General features: G+C 43.3%; 1 protein-coding gene across 3 annotated transcripts in view; it reads left to right on the top strand.

The window, feature by feature from the left end:
• The window catches only part of ARHGAP6 (Rho GTPase activating protein 6), a 477,667-nt gene that overhangs the window by 237,199 nt on the left and 218,931 nt on the right, over window positions 1-21,537 (top strand). The window lies entirely within an intron of this gene.

Genomic DNA, 21,537 nt, shown 5'->3' with positions numbered 1-21,537 from the left:
ACTTTAAAATCAGAGAGAAGCAGGCAAAAACTTAAGAATCATCAGTATTTATAATTAGGCTGACAGTTATCCGTTTGGAATTCCTGTCCTCCAAAATGCTCTTTCCACATTAAAAAAAATATATTTTTTTTTTTAAAGAAAGGAGTGGAGGTGGACAGGAGTGGTAGGTACAGAGGTCCGGGTTCTTGTTGCCAGGATGGGTCCTGGATCAGCTGGGGGGCCATTGGGCTAACCTGGAAGCTCTGCCCTTTTGCGTTGATGGGCTGGGCGGGNCCTTATGACAGCTTTCTCTAGTTTTGCCAGTTACTTGCCTTGAAATGACAAGTGAGACGCTAGTAAGTTACTAACGCTCGTTTTTGGAGACACTAGTGGCTCAGTGATTTTCCTTTTAAAGTGGTATTAAGGGTAACCCATTTTTGGCAGAGGTTTCTTTGCACTAAAGGATCTGGAGTCTGTGCTCATTATGCCCAGTCGACATCTTACCCCACCACCTTTTCCAGATTTTGAACTGTGTGCTGATGCCTTTTGATTTGCAATCTGAGGTCTCTATGCCATTTCCAAGGTAGAGGAAGAAAGGTGAGAACTGCTTCCTTAATTTTAAAAAAATCTATTCATTCTACGAGTGATTATTGCCTCTGTTATGCAAATGCATCCCCAAACAATTTAAAAACTATTTTCATTCAGCTGTCTCATTCTGCTAAAGCAGAGATTTAGAGTCAAGCTAATGCTAACATCTCCTTGGGCTCTGAAGAGTCGCTGTTGAACTAGCCTTTTATTCTAGCACAGATCACCACATGCATATTTTCTGAGTTAGGACTATAAAAAAGAAGATTCCAGAGGGAATTTGTTGGCTTTCAGGTTGGAAGAAGTCACCCGGGGTCCTCTGAAGTTGCTCATGCATACTTTAGGGTGATAAAGCAGCGCATTCAGAAGCTCTGTATCAGTCACAAGTCAAAAGAATGTTCTTTATTAAGTGTGACCCATTGCTTTTCAGATTAACATAACCCTCCATGGCTTAACCTCTCTTCTAACACTGCTGTCTTCGTCTGCTTCCCCCGTACTAGTTTAGGTAGTTCCGAAAGCTTGTTTTGCCTTTTAGCACGAATATCCCACTTCCTTTGTGCCATATGGTTCTGCCCCACTGTGTATCATCCTGGGGTCTTAGGGGCTTTTTTGGTCTGTGTTTTCCTGGAAAAGAATTACCATCCATGTGTTCTTGGTACCTCTTGCCTACTCTGAGATATAATCCAGGGGGCAAGTATTTAATGTTCTTCCTTCGGTGCTTTTTCATTTGTCCAAGGTGAGACTGCCCGTAAGAAATCAGAGGCTCACATTTTATTCATTCATCAAACATTTGTTGAGTGCCTATTGTGTGCCAGCTATTTGGTCAGTTTTCTAAAGGGACGATTGAACAGTGAAAATGTTAAGAGTTGCCACAAACACTTCGCACATCTTTTTGAATGGTTATAATGGTCACCAGGAGAGAACCACAAACAAGTAGACAAGAGCATCCTCCATTTGTATAACGTGACACTTTCCCAAAGTATAATACCACTGTCTTCTTGTTTCCATCATCAGAACAAAAATGTTCTGTAGCAGCTAATGTTCTCCTCCCAACCTTTCCTCCCACGGTTTTCCCACATTCAGTTTATGGTGACTCCATCCTTCCAGCTGGGTGTCGTCCTTGACGCCTTTTGGTCAGATTTGCATTTTGAAACATCTGCTTGGAGTCCTGGATGGAGTTGAGGGTGAGCGGGAGCCAGAGTGCATCCTGGTAGTGGGGCCAGGGAGAGATGAGAGAAGAATGACCTACGTAGGATGGCAGCTGCACCGGAGCTGGAGAGCAGTTAGCGTATTTGAGAGATACTTAGGACAGCAAACCAGCCGGTCTTCGTTTAGGTGGGCTATAGAGATGCTAGAGTGTGACAGTCAAGGATGATGTGTGAGAATCAAAGATTGCCTGGCAACACTTTTAGAGAAACGGCAGGTCATAAGAAGTCCCTCCTTATTACCATCTTATACAGGTTGCAAAGCGTTTGGACACAGCCTGCGTCAAATCCAGCTAGTGGGTTAGACAGGTTTTCTATTTTGTGGCCGAGGAAACCCAAGCCTAGAGCGGTGGAGTTCAAGGTGGCACAGGTGTAGCTGGTGACAGAATGGAGTACTCTCTCCAAGTGCCCTGATTTCATGCAGCTCGTCTGACTCATTTAGACAATTGAGATAGATGAGCCGAGTTGTCCTTCCCCCCTCCCCGTTCTGTCACCATGAGAAGCCAACAATCAAATATTGTACCTTCATTGACTTAATGTGACCATCCATATTGTCGAATCACATGGCCAAATAACTCTTTAGTTGGACAGGTATGGACAAAACCCAAATTTAAAAATGTCTATTGAGTTCAATGTCGTGTCTTTATGTCTTCTGCAGGGTTTCTTAGCCTTGGCAAAATGAGCATCTAGGGCAGGATAATTTTTTGTGGCGGGAGCTGTCCTGCGCCCTGTAGGGTGTTGAGCGGCACCCCTGGGCTCTACTCATTAGATGCCAGTAGCACCCTTCCCCCCCAGCTGTGAACAGCCAAAAATACCTCCAGACATTGCCAGATGTCCCCTGGGGGGCAAGATCGCTCCCACTTGAGACCCACTGGTGTGTGTGATTTTCATGCATGCTTTTAAGAAGAGGTGACAATTACTGTGTAATAAACTCTGAAAAGAGGAACCACAGTAAATGTTATGAGTATTATGTATATTATTCAGGGAACATGCAGAAGTTCAGAGACAGGCCGACACAGAGGCTCAGACAGAGGCTCAAACCCTGGGGGCAGCATAGTGGGTCACCCGGTTTCAGTGATCACGGCTTTAACAGTGTCCTCCTGCTCTTTTTTTTTTTTTAAAGATTTTTATTTATTCGACAGAGATAGAGACAGCCAGGGAGAGAGGGAACACAAGCAGGGGGAGTGGGAGAGGAAGAAGCAGGCTCATAGCGGAAGAGCCTGACGTGGGGCTCGATCCTGTAACGCCGGGATCACGCCCTGAGCCGAAGGCAGACGCCCAACCGCTGTGCCACCCAGGTGCCCCAATGTGTCCTCCTGCTTTTGGTGATCCCAAAAAGTTAGGTTGCTTGGCCTGGGTTAAAGATTACGTTAAGCTACCGTCCCCAACAGTCCCTGTGTGCTTTCTTCCATTAACCACAAACAAAATATTATAAACCTTGATTGTCTGCCAAGATCATGTAACATAGGTCTAATTTCATGACAATTCATGCAATTAAGTATGGTGACTCCTTCAGTAGAATTACTGTGCTGAGCCTTAGTTTCAGAACAGATTATCAGGCACTTTCGAGCAGCTCACGAATACTATCATCCGAAGCAACTCCCTGGAGGCACACACTTATTTTCATCCCCCTTCTCTGAAAGGGAAACAAGAAGGAAGTTTCACGATGCTCCGGCTAAGATAAATCTATGTGTGCAGTGATGTGTGTTCTGTGCACTGAGGTGTGACAAAAAGCAGGGGGATTAGATTCTGACTTGACACTGATCCCTGGGGAGTCCAGCTGTGAAGGTGTAGCCATTCCCATCCCTTGGACCGGTCTACTTCTGAGCTCCTCTGTTGCTGACCTCACTTCCTCTTTGGTGCGATTGCCCCACTGTCTGTGCTCTTACCACAGCCTCAATGTTAAATGACGACTATTCCCTGGCTCTGTGTGACCCCTCCTTAAGGAAGCCACTGGCAGGGCTAAGCTGCCTACCCCGAGAGGGAGCCTCTCTTTACTACAGATGGTTAAGGTCTTGATAGGCAAGTTGCCAAGTTTGCTCTCCATGAGCATTTGATTTCCAAAGACTTTGAAGCTATTAAGTTCATTTAATAATTCAGTGGTGCTGATTATAGGACATCTTTTGGTAATTCTGGACACCCTGAACCGGGCACTGTTGCAGGGCCGAGGAGATACGAATCAGTCATCATACATCAGCGTTGCTGTTGCAGATACCTTAGGAAATTGAGAAGGACTGGTACTGACCTGCTGCACGGCCCAGAATTCACCTTTGTAGCTCTCTGCTTGTCATCTGTCTCTTCAAAAAGCTAACGTTTTGCTCATTACAAGCTTTGGCTTTATGTGGTCCCTTTGCTGTGGCACTCCCATTGTCTTAGGAAGCCACATCCCCCACCCTTGAAGACACTTCTTAAGTATCACTGTGAATGCATAAATAATCCGACTCCTGTTGCGTGTTGCACTGCATATCTGCCAATTGTAGGAAAACAAACACTACTCTTTGCCCCGTCTTTTCTGGTAGTGAACTTGTATGATTTAGTTCTCCCATTCCTCACCCTGTGATAACCCTGGACCAAGTGCGCTTGAGTCTCAACTTGACTGCAATGTTATTGTCTCGTTCCACGCGCCCTTACTGGCTTTCCGATTTCTCACCTGCCTCTTGCCCGTGTCACCCTCAGCCTTTCCCGTCTCAGTAGGTGGCCGGCCGCTTGGGGAGCTGCGCAGGCCAGAGCACCTTGGGGGCAGCCCTGCCATGTCTGTTTCACGGTGCTGTCCAAACCCATCCTCTTCTTTCCATCTCCGCTGCTGTCACCTAAATCCAAGCACCCAGCTGTCCATGGTAAGACAACTTGGTAATCCTATATTCCAATCATGGGAGCAGTGAGATCTTCAAAAAAGATAATGTGGTTGTGACATTTCAGCTCTTAAAGCTCTACAGTTGGCTTCCATTACGCTTAGACTGATCTCTTCGTCCATGACTGTGGCCTTCCAAGCCTTCCCACATGACCCCACCCTCCTTCCTAACACCCTCCCTCACCTTACCACTGCCCAGCCACCTGAGTGTCCCTTCTGTTCCTCCAGTGTGACCAGCTCTTTCCCGCCCGAGGCCTTTGTACTTGCTGTCCCTTCTGCCTGAGATGTTCTTTGTGCAGCAGGCTTTAATCGTGCTCTCCAAACTGCAGAAGAAAATGTCACCTTCCCTCAGTGCTCTTTGCAAAGTGCTTCTGACCTCACTTAGTCACCCGTGATTAGATCACGCTGCCTCTGTCTTTGTGTTTGCCTCACTCCTTGGTCTTCTGCCGTATGTTCGTCGTTTGTCTGCCTCTCCCTACTGATGTGAAAGCGCGTTCAGGGCAGCGACCCAGTCATTCTTTTCCCATGGTAGCCCCACCACCTCGAGGGCTCCCACCGGGGTAGGCACCCAGTAAAGAGCTAGGAGTAGAGGCCCTTTGTAATCTTGGGCCTTAGTTTTTAAACATTTCCAGTCTGCTCTCCTGTGTCAGACTTTAGCTGACTTCTTGATTTATTAGTGTCTAACAGACTTGTCTAAATTTGCTTCCTCTATTCTGATGGAGCTGGAATACCAGTTTATTAGTCCCGGCTCTGAAATTAGGAATCACAATCTCTGAACTAGGATGGGAGCGATTCTCAGAAAGCCTCTGCACGTGGACATGGGATCCGTGACTATATGTGAGTGGGCAGCTAAGGTTTGCTTCTGTTCCTGCAACTGCTCATCGAGGATGATATGGACAGGCCTGCTTCGGGGAAAATGCAAAGGCCCTGAATGAAAAGCAAAAGGAAGGAGGAAGGAGACAGCTCTCCCTGGCTCTTCGCTCTCAGTCCTGTCCAGGTTTGAGGTCTTCCCTGGCAGCCCAGCCTGGCAGGTATCTCGGTGGTCTGTGTAGCTTGCCATTGACAAGGACTACAAGGCCCTTTCTTACGACCTGGCCACATGACTGAGTGTTAATTAGCACAGCCTGTTTTAGATTGTAAGCTCTGAAATGATGGGAGTAAATGGATTTCAAGATCTTAGGTGCTTGTAAAATTTTGGACTAAGATCCACCAGGGTTTACAAATGAATGCAATTAATTTCATATCCTGTAATGTAGCTTCTCAGATTTTCTGATTCTAACATTATTTTCAAAAGATCTGCCTTTCTGATTTCTTTTATTCTTAACTACATTCTGAATACTTAAAAACTTGAAAGATAGATCAAACAAAACAACAAGGACTCCCACCAATCATTCTAGGGTACGGCTCTCTCCGACTTTATAGTGATGACTTGGATGCAAATACGGGATATATCTCAATTTGGATGAGTTCTACATCAAGTATAAGACTAATTTGTTCATTCAAATATGATCATTGTTACTAAAGGCTCTTCCCTTGAGAGATGTGGTGACCATTTGAAAAGAAAACTGGTCAGGATTTTCTCCCCTTCTCTCTGGTTATTTGACACATTCTTCGAATTCTTCTAACTTAAAAATTTTTCATAGTACAATTTCAGTGTTTGGAGTGTCAGCTAAAATTCGATTTCTGAAATGAAGTTTTCAAAAGAATTTGGAGTTGTGGCTTTGGGGAAGAGTTGCCATGGAAACAGCAGAAGACGTTCAGATGAATAAACTTTAAAAATATTTTTGAATGACCCCTTTCTGCTGCTGACTGAAATATCTGGTAAAGAAACATATAAGTCAGTCCAAGTAAAATAAAGAGGCTAAAAGCCTCCCGCCAGCATGTGGAGCCCCTCGGCTGTGCATCCACGGAGCTCCCCTGTGCCAGGTGGGTACTGCTCCACACGGGCAGAGTTCCCCGACGTTGCTCTGGATTCCTTAGCAGCGCCGGTGCCGTTTTCATTAGATCCACAGGATATTAATAGGTTAGCAAGAGAATGGAATCTCGAGTTTGCTGGAAGACTTTGAAAATTGTAACGTGTAGTATTATTTTTGTAAGTATTTATGCTCATGACCTTCAACAGTCCCATTATGATGTCACTTTGATGGTCTAAGCAAAATGTAAAACATTGATCTCAAAAGATGAAGCATTCCCCCACCTTACCTGCTGACTCACAGCAGGAGGAAGATGGCATACCCAAAAAGGCTTCGCTTCACGAATGAACTATCCCTGATGTGTCAATAAGTTTAAGGGCACCCAAAAGTGGTGGTGCGGTATGAAGCGTTAGCAACATGGGGAAGCTGTTACCATGTGGGCACAGGGAGGGGCTGGGATTGCCAGAACCCAGTGACTTCCAACCTCAGCTGAAGGGACCCTGGAAAGGTACCCAGAGATGATTGCAGCAAGGGCAGACTATGGAGAAGCAGGGATGGAGTGGGACAGGGAATACCCTGACCTCTTGGTCTTCCTGCTCTCATCTCCCTTTTCTAGTACCAAGCCCAGTCCATGTACTGCGAGGCAGTCCATGGGGATCAGTCTCACAGGATGCAGGCCCGCGTGGAGATGGGCGGAAGTTTTTGTTTGGGCGGAAGTTTTTGTTTTGGCAGAAGCGGAGGGGGAAAGTTTGCAAACATAAGACCCATCCAATGCATGTTCAGTTTTCTTTGGGGTTTACTTACATTATGAAAGACCCTAAATTCCTGAGTATATAGAAGATTTTCAGATTGCTTAGAATGTCTCTTTTCTCTCCCCTGTGGGTTGTTTCAATGACCACATTTAAACTAGTAATGTGTTATGCCAACTCCATCCGTATGTGATGTGCATATCTTTAGAAATATTCATATTGCAAGCCTATTAAAGAACTTACTCTTCACTTATTATACCATGATGTATTTTCATATGTATTGTAATGAATTTCGTATTGAGAAGCTCCATACTTAATTCAAAAGTACTTTGGTCTAAATTTCTTAATATAAATTTAAACTATTGTTGATTTCCCCCTATGTGCCCATTGCAATAGTCTAATGTAATTTATTTTCCAACCAATGAAAAAGAAAGAATTGGTGTGCTCTTTTTCTGATCGATAGGTACAGAGTTTGAATCCTTAACATTATACATTGACACAAAATGGGTTGACCCGTGCTTTCATGAAAAGTTATTCTCATTTCTCTTGGTGGGTAAGGAGGGGCTGCAAGTGAGGACTGCGGTTTAACCACCGTGTTAACTCCAGTTAACTCAGCAGAGAGAAAACTACCATTTCAACCATGACTGCAGAAAGTGCCTCTCATTCCTAAGTTAGTTCCCTCTTGAGGCCCCTGTGTATCCACTTTCATAATACCCATCTTGCTTGCAATTGCTTCTTTAAACACCATATTCACTACAGAACTGAAAAATCCAAAGGGGCAGAGGCCAGGACCAGGGGCGTATCTGGACTCCACATCCTTGGCCACAGGTACCATGGACCTGACACTTGGTATGTGCTTGAGTGCCAGCAAAATTAATTAATGACTTAGGGCTCTTAGAAATAATCAGGCAGAAATGTTAATAATAAAAAAAGAAATAAAAAAGAAATAATTAGGCAGACTTACAGTAATAAAACCAGCCCATATTTATTGAATGCTTCTCATGAGCCCTTGACATTCTACATTATTTAATGCTTGAAAGAACCCTGTGAGGTAGGTCCTAATATCATCTCTGTTTAAAAGATAAGGAAACCGAGGGCCCGAGTTTAGACGTTTCAAGGTCACATGGCTAGTAAGTTAAGTAGTGGGACTAGGACTCAAATCCTTGTCACTTTGAGTGCTGAGTCTCAGTGCTTGAACCACCGCACAGTGGCTAATAGTTAAAATGTGGTGGGCTTAGGGCGCCTGGGTGGCTCAGTCGTTAAGTGTCTGCCTTCGGCTCAGGGCGTGATCCCAGGGTCCTGGGATTGAGCCCCACATCAGGCTCCCTGCCCTGCTGGGAGTCTGCTTCTTCCTCTCCCACTCCCCCTGCTTGTGTTCCCTCTCTCGCTGGCTATCTTTTTCTCTGTCAAATAAATAAATAAAATCTTAAAAAAAAAGATAAAAAGCTTTAAAAAAATAAAATAAAATGCGATGGGCTTGAGACTGTATCTTTGAGATGATACTTTTAAAACTCTCATTTTGTAATAATTGTAGACTCAGAGGAAGTTGCAAAAATGCTACCAGGATATCCTGGGTCCCCTTTACCCAGCTTCCGTCAATGATGGCTTCCTACATAACTAGAGTACAATATCAAACCCAGGACATTGACACCGGCGCATTACTATTCACTTGTCTACAGACCTTGTTCACATCTCACCAGTTTTTTATGTGCATTCCTTCATGTACATGTGAGTGAGAGCGAGAGCGAAAGCAAGAGCAAGAGAGTGAGAGAATAATACCATGCAGTTGTTTCCTACGTATAGATGGGCATATCTGCCATTCAAGATACGGAACTGTTCCACCACCACAAAAGAACTCCTTGATGCTACCCCTTTGTAGTGACACCCATATTGTGTCTTACCCCCATCTCTAAACCAGGCAGCTGTTCACCGGTTCTCCATAAAATGACACCTTTTAAATGACCCCATCTGTCCTTCCAACACAATCGCAACTTTCCTTTTCTCCTCCTCCTCCTCCTCCTTCTTTTTAGAGAGAGAGAGATTGGGGGGAGGGGAGGAGGTGAGGAAGAGGGAGAGAGAGAATCCCAAGCAGGCTCTATGCCTAGCGAGGAGCCCAACACGGGGCTCGATCTCACGACCCTGAGATCATGACCTGAGCCGAAACCAAGAGTCAGGCGCTCAACCGACTGAGCCACCCAGGCACCCCACAATGGCAGCATGCCTGTCTTCACTCATCATTTATGCCCAAACCATCCAGAAACGTAACAGGAGAAAGTAGAATGAATTGATAACGAGATCAAAGAGGATTTTTTATATTCTTGTTGTTAGTAACATATACAACCACAAATAAAGAGCATCCTGTTTGGTATTTTTAGCTGAGTGTGATGGTGATTTTGTCTTTCCAACTCCTGTGTTTTCTCTCACAAAGGGCTTTTGATTGAAACACCACAGGCTTTTTTAGCTCCTGCACGGATGCCCTGTGCTCCCTCTGTGCATGGCTGTTGTGATGGAACATCCGTTTCAGGAATGACAGCCACATGGTTGAACTTGCAGCAACCTGGAAAAGGTACATGAGAGCTGGCATTCTGCCCTCCACAAGTCTTTATGAGCAAGGAGAAACACACGTCCCGCATGGACTTGCCATAGCCATGACCTACTTGTGCTCTGGGCAGCACAAGGTTTATGTCAACCCTGGCATTCATGATACACATGCATTTTTACTCATTCATCTCAGAGGGAGTGGTGGTTCATAGACCTCTCTTGGGGAAAAGTTTGAACCTTATCAAGATTAGCCATTTCAAAAAAAACCCTTAACAGCTGTTTTTATTCAGGATGGCTGCAGAGTGAAACCTTATCATCGGGACACAGTTATAAAGACTTCCTGCATTTATTTGGTTCCCACTATTTAAAAAAAGGTGTAAAAAGTGCTGATGCTCTGTGATTCTGCAAACACAGGCGCACTCTTATTGGCTACTTCAATTACTGCAGAGTTTTACTGTGTGATTTGCCTTGGTCTTTACTAGAAAAGGGGACTATTTTTTAAAATCTAGACATTCTTAGACCAACCTATGACTTTTAATTAGGTAGGCATGCAATGCCATCATCACCATGGTAGTATCTCATATCACCATTGTAGGGAGTCTAAGGAGAACCTGGATGTGAAGAAGTGTAGGGCCTTCCATGGGATTTCTGCAACGGGGGGCACTTTTTTAATTTTGTATATCTTTAAAAAGAAGTGAAATCTTGAACTCCTGGCATGCAGATGCCTACAGATGCCCAAAATGCTGCTTGACTGTGTAGTTCTGTTGACTAAAATGTAGAATTGTCTCTCTCTACTGGTTAGCTATTGCCATGCTATTGCTATATAACAAGCTACTTTGACATTCAATGCCTTAAAACAGCCATCACTTGTTCTCCTGGATCTATGGGTCAGCTGGGGTTGGCTTACTTGGGCAGAGCTCAGCTGTTTGACCTGAGGTCAGTCTGCTAGTCCTGCAGGGCTTGGTTCCTCAATTAGTTCTGCTCCATGTTTGTTTATTCTGGGGTACGGGTTGGTGGGGCAGCAACCACCTGGGGAAGTGCAGAGGCACAGTATGACCAGCAGAATGGACTAAGGATTCTTAATGCGTAGGTAGGACACACTCTTCTCTACCTACCCGCCATTGGCCCAGGCGAGTCACATGTCCAAGCCTAATGTCAGAAGATAGGGAAATAACACTGCCTCCATGATGGAGCCATGGTAAGTTTGTGAGTGCAGCGAGGGGTGAGAAGTGGGGGCAAAGCATTTACCTTCCCACAATACGTAATCAGATTCTTCTGAACATGCTGATGTTTTGAAGAAGGCACAAATCTATCGATCTAATTTTTTCCCATTTGGTCAATGAGCTCTTTCTGCCAAGGATATGACTATATCTTTCCATATGACCTAATTAGACAACAAAGGCAAGATGATGGGGCCATCCCACTGACACCAGTCCCCACAAATCCACATTGATTGGATATAGACTGAACAGATAGCAAGGGAATATTTAGAAATAGGATGAATAATATTAACCTTTAAACAGAATTATTATAGTCTTCCCCTGTTCCCTTGTGCATAGAAGCTCTGGTTCCTCAATCTGTCAGAAGGAAAACATTCAGAATCACCTCCCAGGAGATTTTTTAATCTGCTTTGATTTACTGGTGTCACTTTAAAAAGATTTGTAAATTTAGCTACTGTTTTAAAACCTAGAAGAATTGTAGATGAGGTCATTTATAATTGGAAGAAAAATACATTTAATCCTTTAGTTCAAACAAATCAGAGCCAACCTTTGGAAATTAGATGGTTAATTTGATCAATTTGGACGTGTAAATGGATAAGCTAAATTAAAAATAATGCACACACACAGAATCTCCTCTCTGAAGTTGAAAACCTTTGCCCTGTCTTCTTCCATTATATCAATTGATTGAACAGTTGCCAAATCCTGGTGTGTTTTCCCCCCCAGTTTGCTCTGTAGTTGATCTTACCTAGCAGAGCACCTGCTCTATGTCAGTCACTCAGTTGTCTAAATCAGGGGTCAGCAAAGCATGGCCCATGGACCAAATCCAGACCGCTGCCTGCTTTTTTACAACCCACAAAGCTCAGAGTAAGCATTATGTTTTTAAGCATAATGTGGGGAAAAAATCAAAAGAAGATGACTTTATGACATGTGAAAATTGTATGCATGCAAATTTTAGCATGCATAAATCCAGTTTTATTGGAAACAGCCACACCCATCATTTACGGATTGGCTATGACTGCTTTCACGCTAACACTAGAGTTGAGTGGTTGCAATAGAGTGGATGGCGGGAAAGCCTCCGCTGTGTGTTATCTGGCCATTTACTGACAAAGTTTGTGGGTCTCCCGTCTAAAACTATGCCTCATGTCACCACAGACACCATAGACAGGTCTACTGTTAATGTAAGAACAAAGGCAAAAGAAAGGGGACACACATCCTTTGCATGGAAGGGAATTCCGGAAACATTCAGATAAGGGCAAAATAAGATTGAACATTCATTTATCTGCCAGTATGTGTGGAGAACTGGGTATGTGTCCAGTGCTCAAGGAAAATTTCAAAAAAGGATAATATCTAGTTTCTACTCTCAGGCTTCCTCTTGAATAAAAAAGCACGGTTTATCCACATACAGGTCATAGTGTCTGAAACCTGTCTGCCTTGTCTGATTTCTCTAAGTCACCAGAAACCTTTTGGAATTTTTAAGTTGAACGTAATATTTTTTTTTCATAGCTTATCTTGTAAATATTCAAGGCAGAATCATTTTCATGAACATTACTGTTCTTACCAGTTCAAAGTTGAAGATTGAACTCTGAAAAATGTCATTTACTCATTGGTTTAAAGTGCTGGCCCCTCTTGTTTTGCATTGGAGATTTTTACATTAGTGTATCCAGAACTCCCTCAGAGGAAAGAATGTAAAGGGCCTCTGAGGGCTGACCCTTAAAACACCACTGCCCTGTTCATTAAACTCTGCAGCGCTCGCTGAGCCCTTAGCCACAAGAGGTGTGTGGGGAGAGAGCTCTCAGTCCTGCCAGTGTAGCCTGTGTTTTGCCAAGGGATGTGGCCCCCTCTTGTGCTTTGTGATGTTTCTTTTGGCTGACTCTTCCACATTCTTGTGACCTTTTGAATGGAGATGTCTTTACAGGGTTGGCCCCTACAACATGGCCTCCCACTATCATTTCCTGCAGGTCTTGTCTTAGATCTCAGCAGCTTCCTGAGTAAATGTCACCTTGGTGTCTCCTAAGAGGAGCTTGGGAGGCTCACAAAACCTGGTTCCCACCAGATATGAGGCATAATGTCTGTGAATTGTCTTCTCACTGGACTCCGCAGGAGGCTGAGCCTGGAATTCTCTTCAGTTCCAAAGTGAGGGGCAAGGTGGGGCACCGAACAGGGAACCAGGAAAATGCCCCACAAGGTAGGGATCAAATGACCCCAGGGGAGGAAATTCCAGTTGAAAATAGAAAGCAGGTAAGCACCCTTGTGAGAGCCAGTGTACTAGACTCTGAAACTGGCCACCTGTGGCCTGGGGAGGCTGCTGTCAGAAGCCCATGGATTGGCCTGAATAAGGGTGTTGTAATTCATGGCAGTAATTGGGTGGTACAAACCCAAAACGAAACATGAGTTATCTACTTGCACAGTTGTTCTGGGTTGGAGAGTTATGTGGAAATGACTCAATTTCATATATTTGTCATGTTGACCAATGGTCAATTCATTAATAGAGAAAGGCAATTTGGGAACAATATTTTCTTGAGGACTGTAGCATATGTATTACATGGGGGGGGCAACTTCTAACTCCCCATGATAAGAATTTTGTGATTTTGTTAATTAAATTCAAAGATCTCAATAAGCATTCCTTAAAACGACAGATCTATGATCGACTGCGAACTGCTCACAACATTACCAGGTTGCTAAAAAAGCTGGTGGCTCTTTGACTAGTCAAAACTTTCCAGAATATCTTTAAAGAGAGTTTAATGTCTCGAAACTTTACCAAAGCCCTGAGAAAGCTGTGGAACTGGGTGTCATTTGGAAAAGTTTTCTTTGCTTGATTCAGCCTGTGATCCAAATTTGGAGGAGATGAAACCTCCTCAGGGCTTCTTCTGCAAATAAAGAATATGTGCCACAAAAGGTTTAATGTGTTTGACTTGGTGTTTTTTTTTTTTTTTTGGGAGAGGGGTGCTGGAAGGGGGTAAAATGGACTCTTTTGACTTTAATGAGGAAATCTTGCACGATGGGAAAATGCTGTCTGTTGGTTGGTTGTCACAAGTTTTTATTTTCCAGTGGAGAAAACATGTTTGTAGGACTGGTTTTCAGAGGTTTCTTTGCAACCTTTAATGTATTTGTTACTTAAAAATTGTAAATATTACAGACACCAAATTCTTTGTCTAGAAGTAGGATTTTGTTAAAGGAAAGATATTTTCTAATCTATATTTTGTGTATGTATATAAAAATATAATGATTTCCACAAATCTGTAGTGACATAGGGTAGATGAGTGGTCGTCTGGGGCTGGGGGTAGGAGAGGAGAGTGAGCGCTAATGGGCACCAGGGACTTATTAGGGCGATGGAAATGTTCTGATATCAGATCATGATGATGTTGCACAGTTTGGTAAATTTACAGGTAAATTTTATGGTATGTAAATTACATCTCAGTAAAGTTGTTTTTAAAGAGGATGCGCTGATAAGAGAATCAAAAAGTGTTTTGTTTATTTGCAAATGAATTGAAAGCAATGTTATACAACCAAACTTGAAATACATTAGTAGCATTACAACTTTTCTTTTTCACTTCTAGGCCACCCCCTTAGAAAAACCACATGTAAATGAGAAAAAGCAGCATTTTTTAACTATTTATTCAAGATTCACAGTAATCTGACCAAACATACATTTGTGGGTAATACAGGAACATCACACTGGACTAATCACCAGACTTCTAAGAAATTGGACTTTCTCAAATCAAACACCAAAAAGGATCTGAGCAACCATCAGAAATGTCTACATAATTTGATGAAAATGTTTTAAGACTGGATTTTAGTTATGGTTGCACAATTTGGTCATTGGCTAAATATCATGGATTTGTACATTTAAAATGGGTGACTTTGATGATGTAGAAATTATACTTTGATAAAGTTAACCTCAGAAATGGCAATATATACGTAGCATACCTTCTGGTGACACAGGCCCAATGCCTGCCTGCCGTCTAATGAAGTCAGTGCCTCAGGGCCATAGTCTTGTCTTCCTCATCTTATTTGCAGCATTTTGGCCGTGATTGCGTGACCCTGAAGTTTGCTTGGGGCTGTTGAAAGTATTCCCTTAACAACTTTTCACTTATTTTTTCCCTTTATTTTCTTGTGGAGTGAAAATATACCATTCCAACATTAGCTTTTCTCTCCTCTTTTTCCCCCCTAATTTCTCTCTATCATTCCCTTGCTCTTGTGGTCAAAGTATTCAGACCCTGTGATTCCATTCATATGGACATTCATTTTCATAGCAGTTGGTAAGACTGTCGTGTGATAGCTGCAGACACGCATGCTGAATGGTCTAGCACGGGCACATGAGGGTGGGTAGGGACACCTTCCTCTCTAAACCCGAGGGGTAGCTTCGTTTGTTTCACACCTCTATGTAATTCACACATTTGAATAGAGGTCATACACTGAAAGTGTACAATTTGGTGGGTTTTAGTATATCTACAGGCGCACAACCATCACCCATAGCTAATTTTAGAGTATTTTGTCTCCCCTCAAGGAAAAATCCATAGGCATTGACAGTCAGATTCCATTCACTTCCGCCATCCTCCAGCCCCTGACTGCCACCTGTCTGCTTTCTGTCTCCATGGATTTGCTTATCCTGGACATTTCATATAAATGGAATCATATGCTGTGTGGTCCTTCGCGACCACCTTCTTGCACTTAATGTGTTCAAGGTTCACTCATGTTGTAGGATGTATCAACACTTCATTACTTTTTATTCCCATATGTTTCATCATATGGAAACACATTTTGTTTATCCATTCGTGAGTTGATGGACATTTGGATTGTTTCCACTTTTTTGCTGTTATGAATAATGCTGCTATGGACATTCATGTAGAAGTTTCGTATGGCTGTGTATTTTCATTTCTCTTGGGTATATGCCTGGGAGTGGAATTTATGGGTCACTACGGTAACTCTAAGTTTAACCATTGGAGGAACATCCAGGCTGCTTTCAAAGTGACTGTGCCATTTCCCAGTCCCACCAGCAACATAAGAAGGTTCCGTTTTCTCCATATCCTCGTCAACACTTGTTATTGCCAGTCTTTTTGATTGTAGCTCTCCTAGTCGGTGTGGAGTGCTATCTCAGCTTTGTTATAATTTTTAGTTTTAAGCAAAGTCATGATAGACGGTGATTATTTGCTTTATAGCACTCTTTTCTATAGTGCTCTAAAACTGCCTATATATTTAAAACAGTGTCCTTTAAAAGAAATAGCTCACTGTAGTCTGTACACTCCAGCAGTATCCATTACAAAAAGCAAAGTGCACACAAAGGGCTCCCTCCTTCTCTCCTGGCCTCGGCTTATGTGTCTCCTTGAGTGTGGAGACCATGTGCAACCTTTGTGATGCTCCTGGGAGGGCATGGCGGGGGTCCTCCAGCTCAACAGCTCTCCAGGCCTGACGCTCAGCAGCAAGACTCTGAGAAGGCCAGAGGGCGTGTGTTAACAGGTCCCTGCCTGTGCTCCTGAATGAACACTTGACATAGATACCCAGCGAACCATGGGATGCAATCCAGAAACCTCCCACCCCCTTCTCTGAGGGCTGTGGAACCAGATTGACCTGACTGTGGCACTTGTAGTATCTGTCACGCCTGGAGCAGTGATGTTTAGGTCAAGACATCCAGGCTGAAGAGGCATTAGGTGGCAAAGAGAAGGAGAGAACACTCCAGAAAGAAGGAATAGTTTGTGCAAGGAACAAGGAGGCAGAGCAGGTTCAAGGAAGTGAATGAAGGAAATCCAAAGTGAGTGAGAGGGAGAATGGCATAAGAGGCATTTGGAGAAATGAGTAGGGGCGGGCAGGAAGAATTGCAGGGTCTTGTAGGCCACAGAGTATGGATACTGGATTGTAACCTAGGAGCAAGAGAAAGCCATTGAAACATTTTAAGCATTGTGAGGGTCGGGTTTGTGTGTGTGTGTGTGTGTGTGTGTGTGTGTGTGTGTGCATGCGTTATGATCAATTTCCTCATCCGTGAAGAGTACATGTTGAAATTGTGTTATAGCCTTTTGAACACTGAGGATAGGAGGTCCTTTATCACCAGGATACCCATGGGATTGCCAGTCCTGGGTTTTGGTCAACCTGGTAGGAAGAATTCATGGATGACTGCTGTGGGATCCTCCTATATTAAAATCTGCTTCACTCTGTTCCTGGCTTCTTCTGCTCTGACACCCACTGAGCACCAATGACCGCATCTCTCAGCTAACTAGCAACAGAGAAAGACGCATTGGTTCAGTTGGGGCAGTGGCATGCATGCTGGGAAGGCTCTCTCCCTATGCCTCCTCTCAGGTTTCTGCCAGCTGGATCAGTCACCACCCTGGGCCAATTAGCCATGGCTCAGGCTTGGTCTGTAGGACCTGGATGGAGATCTATGCTTAAGGAGCCCCCACTGGCTGCTCACCTCAGCAGGAGGTAATTGTGGGCAGGAAAGGACTTCATTGCCCTTCTCTGTAACAACAAGCAAACCACTGCCAAGAGCAACAATAAAAAATAATCTTGCAGGGTTGGGGCAAGGATAACAGATATTGTAGGTGAAACTTATACAATGCTTGCCACACTGTTTATGACGACGCTTGTCACATAGTGTACATTGAGAAGTTGGTTGCCCTTTTTATTACTGACCAACCCATTCCACCCACCCCCGCCCACATACACGCATCACTTCAGTAGACTGCGTGACAGGTTACCAGGCTGGGGTCTTAATCTTTGACACAGGAGCCAATGATAACACCTTTGACCAATGGATGGATGACTTATAGTTCTATTTTCATAGCTTTTTTTTTTTAAGTTATGGCATTGAAGTCATTTGTTTTTTTTAGTTATTAATCTTACTGCTTCTTCCAACGTTTTGTTGAATAGCATTTCATCGTGTTTTGGTTAAGTGATTTATGGCTGGCTCACAAATTCCAGTCTCAAGATTAAAGTTACTCACAAATTCCTTAGGACACTCATTGTGCTAGCAGAAATTAAAAAAAAAAAAAGAAGAACTGTAGGATAATATTCCTGTATCTGATTCCTCCACGACTCTGTTGGATGTCTTACCTCCTACCTCCACCCCATTCACCTCCAAATGGCCAGCAAGCATATGTAACACACATACAGTAGACCGGTAAGGAGATGAAAAATGCTCAAACCAGCAGCCACCAGAGAAATGCCAATCAAAACTACAAGGAAATACCACTTTATACCCTCTAGGGTGGTGGTAATCAACACGTCAGATAATAACACGTGTTAGCAAGAAGACGGGAAAGCTGGAACCCTCATACACTGTTGGTGGGAACGTAAAATGATGCAGACGCTTTGGCACACAGTCTGACGGTTCCTCAGAGAGTTAAACAGACAGCTTATGACTCAACAATTGCACTTCTAGGTATACACCTAAGAGAAATGAAATATGTGCCCACGTGCAAACGTGTACGTGAAGCTTCATAGCAGCATAATTCATAATAGCCTAAAGGTAGAAATAGTCCATTAACTAATGAATGGGTAAATGAAATGCGATAGACCCATACAGTGGAATATTATTTGGCTTTTAAAAGGATGAAACGTTGTTACATGCTACAGCACGGATGAACCTTGAAAACATTGTGCTAAGGGAAAGAAGCCAGCCACAAAAGGTCACATATTGGGTGATACATATGTAGGTGAAATGTCCAGAAGAGGCACATCCACAGGGAGAGAGGGTAGATTGGTGGTTGCCTAGTGCTGGGGCAGGGGGAGGGGAAGTGACTGCTACTAGGTATGGGTGTCTCTTTGAGGTGATTAAAATGTTTTAAATTGGTTGTGGTGATGGTTACAAAACTCTGTGAATATACCAGAAGCCTTTGAATTGAGCACCTTAAGTGCATAAATTGTATAGTATGTGAATTATATCTCAGTAAAGTGGTTATAAAAAAATAAGCAAAGAAAGCCAACCAATGCTCGACATGAATGGTGTACTCCACTGTACGGTAATTGTCTCGGCCTATTTACTTATGAAACAAGACTCCTCAGTTCTCTATTTATGTGTTACTTTGCCATATATGTACTTAAGAAACTTCTCAGTTTACTTACAATATATATGTGACAGCCAGTTTATTTTATGTCATGGGAAACAGAAACAGAATGAGCAGAGGACTGTTTATGTGAGCACAGTCTGGCCTTTTGCTGGAGACTGGGATGTATTTTAATGCCCCAAACCACCCACATACCCCACACATTAATCAGGGCCAACATCCTGGGAGCAGCCATGACTGCCGACCACAGGAAACTAGGATGCATTTTATGTAGACATTTGTAGGCAAATGTAGCATAATCTATTTAACTGGTGCGGTGGTTGTGGTGGTGGTGGTGGTGGTGTGTGTGTGTTTACATTGTGTGTGCGTGTGTGTTTACAGCAAGCTCAGCCAGAATGCCCTAGGCCAAACAGTACTGTGAGCTTCTAAAAGGAAGAAAGATCAGTATCTTTGAAAATGTATTCTTGCGTGCTCTCTATTGTTCAAGAATTCCTTTTCCCAGCTGAGGCCCAGGTTAGTCTTCTATTGAACAGAGGGTCAAGAATGGGAAAAAGAAGTTTCCCTCCAATATCCACTCCCTGTCATTTTACTTGATGCCTTTTATGTGTACTTTCTAACCGTTGGAACAATTCTTCAATGGAGTTTATTTATCCCATTTTTTTGGATGAGAAAACTGGGGCTTGCAGAGGCTAAGTAACTTTCTCAAGGTCACAAAGATGTTAAATGGTGGGGTTGGGTTTTGAACTCGTTAGCTGATGTGAAAGACCATCTTCCTACTCCTTCATGGTAGGCTGTTTTCCACCTCCCCAAGGAGAAATGACACCCTTTATCCTTTTGCTGTTGACTTAATTATAATCATTAATAAAACCGAGGCAGAAATTAATTATTTGAGCAGAAATGTATTATACAGCAATTCAGTATTTAGACCAGGAACAAAGGATTTCCAACTTCCATGCCAGACCTTAGCCATTCAAATTCTAAAATTAGTTGTTTTTTTTTTCCTGAGAAAATATAAAATCATAGAACAAACCCTTGGTTTTTAGGATAGAAGCCTGCAGAAATAACTAATGATTAAAGAAAAAAAAAAGAAACAAACAAACAAACTCTCCTGAGAAGGAGAGCTGGGATCCAGAGAGCACCTGCTTTTACCCAATGATGTCATCCTTCATGGATTTGTCTTACAGAAGGAAAGAGACGTGGCAGCACGTTGGTGATAGGTACATGAGAAGCTCATCTTCAGAACTGGAAAGCGTGGAGAAGCCATTGTAGACAATGAAGGGAAAAGTAAATGGAAATAGAGGGGTAGAGCTGGCCAGGGAGTAGCCAGCTAGTCACCTGGGACTTGGGTGGGCACCCATGGCCACTTGCTGGCAGAGGCAAAAAGCAACAGTGGGATACCAATTTGCCCATACTGTTGCCAGTGGGCAAGAGAGAGGGCAGTGAGGGGGTAGAACCAAGAACTGCTCTGACATTCAGAGGAGAGACATCCAGCAGTCCCTCCCACGTGGCCCAGAAGGATGCTGAGCTGAGTGCCACACTGAAGAGACATTATCAGTCATAACAGATTGTCACTGGGGGTGGCTGGAGATACATTCACTTCGTGTGGTCATACTGTGATGGACTCATTCAGCTCTGAATTTGATCTGTATTTTCACCTATCATTATGCCTATAAGACCAAGTGGTTCAATGGTTCGAAAAGACAAGGAAATGTTTCCATTAGAAAAACAGAAACTCTTACAATAAGATGGTTAGTGCATAAACTTTGGGCTCTCCAGGATGTGTGCTTATCTAGAATGCCTGCTTCCTAGATGATCCAGGGTTGCTGAGGATTTACTGTACTTGGCCCTTAAGAACTGTAACCTGCTCTTTTTTTTTTAAAATATTTTTGGAGACATTTTTCCTTCCTGAGGTTACCCACAGCAGTATCCTTTGACCACATTTTCTTTGAGCTCTAGATTAGAGAAAAAAACCCCATAACCACCCTCAAATACAAAATTTCTTAAGATGAGGCTTTCAGGGGCATAACACTTATGAACTGAAATGAAAAGTTGGTTCCCGTTGGCAGGCACTGTTACTTCCATTGAGTTCTCATTACATGGAATAGTTTCTAGGTGAATTAAATGCAAAGCAAGAGGATTATTTTTGTATTTTAATTTATATGTTGAAGTAAGGAGACTGAAGATTGACTTGAATAGTTTGGAAGACTTGACAGTTAACTAGCCTAACACTCATCTTTGGAATCTTGCTTGGGTGGGTTATGTGGATTTTAAGGCTTTGATGCATGGCTGACGTTATTTGCAACCCGAAGTCTCCTTGCTATTATGGTAGGTTCTGGAGCCAACGGTTAGGATGGTTTACAGTGGTGGAGTGAGTACAAGACAGATCAGCAATGGTGAAATACAAAGGGTATCTAGGGAGGCTCATCAGAGAGGTCAGGAAGATGGCTTTTGCCTCTGACCCAGGCATGACTCAGTCAGGTGGTGGTGGTAAGCGACG

This window comes from Ailuropoda melanoleuca, chromosome X, assembly GCF_002007445.2.
Source record: "Ailuropoda melanoleuca isolate Jingjing chromosome X, ASM200744v2, whole genome shotgun sequence".
NCBI classification, from domain to species: domain Eukaryota; kingdom Metazoa; phylum Chordata; class Mammalia; order Carnivora; family Ursidae; genus Ailuropoda; species Ailuropoda melanoleuca.
The sequence above is the reverse complement of the archived record's forward strand: the minus strand, read 5'-3'. Positions and strand labels throughout refer to the sequence as shown.